This window comes from Coturnix japonica, chromosome 2, assembly GCF_001577835.2.
Source record: "Coturnix japonica isolate 7356 chromosome 2, Coturnix japonica 2.1, whole genome shotgun sequence".
Taxonomy (NCBI): domain Eukaryota; kingdom Metazoa; phylum Chordata; class Aves; order Galliformes; family Phasianidae; genus Coturnix; species Coturnix japonica.
Window position 1 is genome coordinate 75,655,474 of NC_029517.1, and position 4,477 is coordinate 75,659,950.

Genomic DNA, 4,477 nt, shown 5'->3' on the forward strand with positions numbered 1-4,477 from the left:
TTTCATTAGCATAGATAATAAAATAATACAACAAGATACCATTTTTTTCTCTCCAGAATTCTTGGAGTAATAAAAAGAACAGCGGGCAGAAGTGTTTTAAATATATTAACTTTTTTTTTTTTTTTTAACTCTGCAAGCTTTTGTTCTCAAGAAAGAAAACTGCTGTTTCACTTCCCTGAAGCCATTGGTAATATGATGCAAAAACATCAGAGAAAATCTAATCCAAGATAGGTGCAGTCCCCAAGGGGATGTGCTCGTCTTTGTTTTATATTTCCATTGGAAATCTGGACGATTTTTGCATGCAAACATCTTATTTCATGGAGCTGCTTCTCAAATTGAGAGATTAGATCTAGCACAGTATAAAGGATTTTTCAATAAAGTGGGTTGCACAGTCTTATGTTTACAGAAAATTGATGCATCATCTGATATGTCTAAAATTACTAATTTATACTTCAGTAAAGCTGCAGGAATTTCAACCAGCCCCATTATCTAATCAAGAAAAATATTCCCACTGCATCTTGTCTTTAAGATAGCTGGTTGGAAGCAGTGTTCAGACTGCTATATATCACGATTCATTACAGCTGCAAAATAGGCTGATTTTTTTTTCTTTTTTTTTTCTTTTTCCTTGAGAAAGTTGTTTGTGAAGCTATTCATCATCCACAAAGTATTCTACAGTGCCTCAAAGGCTGCGAAGCAGTTATTAAATCTTAACTTTTGTTTTTCCTTCCCCACTGTTTTAATTTGCCATCAAAATGTATGTACAAGATATAATTGTTATTGTTGAGTGAATGGTAGTAGAACTCATTGCAGTAATGATGCTTGGCACGAGCCACAGACTATTTGTACATTCTGAGAGCTTCACAGCTCCCCATGTGCCAGAAATGTCCTGTTACTAGTATATCTTCCTTCACAATGGAAGCCAGATGAGTTTGCTCAGTCCTTGTTACCTCAGCACATTCAGTTCTATGAGTTAACTTGTGTGCAGTGGGGATGTGGGTGGAACAGAAGGGGAATGTCCTTATGGCAAAACAACATGAGTACAGACCTGTTGAGGGGCTCGCATTCAGTCCATAGTATCACAAGGCTGGCATCTCTTTCTGCTACATGTGCTGAGCATGGCAGTGGGACATACGTTCTACACATCTGGTGAGGCATTAGCATGGATAACCATTCCTTTGTCATCCCCTGGCTGCTTTCTATCAGGAGACAGTGCTTTGAATTAAGTGCTGCAAAGAGTTTCAAGATAAGGAATAGAAAGCCAAGTGTAAGCATTACTGAAAAGTGGGACAGGTGTCAGCAAAGGTCATGGCCCAGCATCTCTACAACATTGGGACAGCAAACCACAACATAGTGCATTTCATCTCCTGTTGAGTAAGAAAGATATGAAAAGTTTAATTAACAGTGGTGACCTTTTCTGTGGTACTTACCATGAGCAGATCTCAAAGGGTTTTGCTAATGAGTTAAGAAAAAGAGTACTTATCTCCTGAATTCCCATTTACCACTTGCACTGTCTCTTCCTTTCTGTTCATTCCTCTTCTCTGTAATATTGTGCCTAAGAGCAGCTCTCATGTGCTTGCAGGGCAGGACTCTTGATTCTCTTCCATGCTGGATGGGGCTTCATGATGCAATGAGGGCATTTTTCTGGATTTAGCTTTAAGAAATGAAAAGCTGATTCCTGTTCCCAGGGGTTGTAGTGAGAAGTGTATCTGAAGATCTCTTTCTAAGCATGTTTCTCGATTACCATTTTCGGTTTCAAGATTTCTTCAGCAAAAAAAAAAAAAAAAAAGTACCTCTTTGAAGAGGATGGAGAGAAACTTAATTTGGAAGGAATCCCAATCAGCTACTCCTCTGAGGCTAACAGAGATGAAGGGATTCAGGCTGTTCCTTCTTCTGTCAGCATTCGGATGGGGGCAGCCCCTTCCCTGTCCCACTGGAAGGCTGCTTTGATGCTATTGTTCCTGAAGGAAGAAAGGCAAAGACTATGTATTTTTCAGTGCAACGCCACTGGATATTTTTCTTCAAAGTTCCATCACAGTGAAAGAATTTGGGTTAAATTAAATGGGTACGGAAAGCATTCTGGTGGATTATTTTCTATTTGTATTCATTGTTGGAGAAGGGGCTAAGAATCACTGTCCCAGTTCCCTCTCAGCTCCATCAAGAGCATCATCCAGGCCCTGAAACCAGTGCAATGGGCTACCCAGCAAGGCCAAACTGGCGAACTGGGTTGTACAGTGTCAGCTGGACTTCAGCTTTATTCCATTTGAAAGGTGGTCCTGGAGCAGAAGGGCTATAACTCACGTGTCATGTGCAATCACAGCAACATGCAGGATCAGGCTAGGAAGAGAAAATCCCAGACATCTTCCACTACTGCCATTCCACTGTTTCTTGGCTGTTTGATTATGGCAATTTGATTTTATTTTTCTTCTTTTGTTGGAAGTATCCTAAGTGTACAGGTTACTTAGATTTACCCTATGCCCGTTGACAGGGGAAGCCAACCACATAGGGGCCCCCTGGGGCTGGAAAGGAGGGGGAGAAGGGGAATGGGATAAACAACGCGGCAATCTATGGAAGGAAAACTTATTGTTCTAAATAGTGTGATACGAAATACAACAGATAACACAATATAATATAATTTAGGCTAACAAATCAAACGAACAGAGAGAGAGCGTCCCGAAAACCGAGAGGCCTTTACTGTGTGCTTCTAGGCGACACGGCTGGAACGCTTCCAATCTCCAGAGCAGTTCGGAAAAGAAGGAAGAAGAACACTCCAGCCTGGGGAACAAGAATTATATAGTGTCCTGGTCCCGTGACTCATCACTACCCCTGTTGTTCTCTGGGATATGTTGTCTTCTTCTGTGGACTGCACATTCAATTAGAAAGTATCCGGATGCTTTACATGATGTTATGATGTGGAATTACTGATAGCAAAATTACAAAATTACAAACGATGACATTACCACCCCTTATTCTAATTATTACTCATGGTTATTACTAATATATATATACACTATATGTAAAACTCTGATAGCTACAATAGTAGAAATTGCCCATGTTAACAATCAACTAAATGATATAAACTCATTAATAACTAAAAATACACTACAACATTGCACATATATATATATAGACTACATAAATTATTAGACTGACACTCCCCAAGCATCACAATTCCCTCTGTGAGTACCACTTGCAACAATCCCCCATTTTTCTTCATTACCCACCAAATAGACCCAGGTCCCTGAGCAAAAACAGTTCCACAGAGAGGTTTGCCCTTTCCAGAAGCTGGAAAGACCCAAACTGCTTTTCCCAACATGTTCTTTACATGTACAACAGGGACCTTATCTCCTTCTATAGTGTGTAGGGGGCTAGATTGGCTAGGACCATCACGATTGACAGATCCTCTAGTATTGACCAACCAAGTGGCTTCTGCCAGATTCTTCTCCCAGTGCTTAAATGTTCCACCACCCATTGCTTTCAACATAGTTTTCAACAACCCATTATATCGTTCAATTTTACCAGAAGCTGGTGCATGGTAGGGGATATGATAAATCCACTCAATGCCATGAACTTTGGCCCAAGTATTTATTAAGGGAATTTTTGAAATGTGTCCCATTATGAGACTCAGTTCTTTCTGAGGTGTCATGTCTCTATAGGACTTGTTTCTAACAACCCAATATTGTGTTTCTGGCAGTAGCATGGGGTACTGCGTATGTTTCAAGCCACCCAGTGGTTGCTTCCACCATGGTAAGCACAAAACGCTTACCACTGCGAGATCGTGGCAAGATGATATAATCAACCTGCCACACCTCCCCATATTTATACTTTTGCCATCACCCTTCCTCCCAGAGATGTTGCATCCTTTTGGCTTGTTTGATTATGGCACGTGTTTCACAATCATGAATAATCTGCACAATAGCGTCCATGGTTAAGTCCACCCCTCGGTCTCTGGCCCACTTATATGTCGCGTCTCTTCCTTGATGACCTGAGTCAGTATAAAGATAAAGCATTGGCCACCTCTCCCGTTCAGCCACATCTAAGGTCAGCTGGACAGCTTTTACCTCTGCAAACTGACTTGATTCTCCTTTACCTTCAGTGGCCTCTGCGACCTGTCGTGTGGGGCTCCAAACAGCAGCTTTCCATCTCCGATGCTTCCCTACAATCCGTCAGGAATAGGGCATATTTCTTTTCTTTGTATCTGGTAATTTTTGTTTGTATGGATGGCGGCCTCCTTTAGCACGTGGACAACACTCTTCGGTGGGGCTGGTGAATGTTCCAGACTTTTTTATCTTCAGGCCAGCTCAATGATTTACCTCTTAGGATTTCCTGGACGACCTGAGTTTTTCCATTCGAGCTCACTGTCGTTAATCAGCGGTGTAATCCACTTGCTCCCAGGCTTTGACATCGTAGCCATTTGATTGGGGTTGGAGGGGGAAAAAAAAAAAACCTTTGGTTTTTCCTTTGACGAACAATTCAAGTT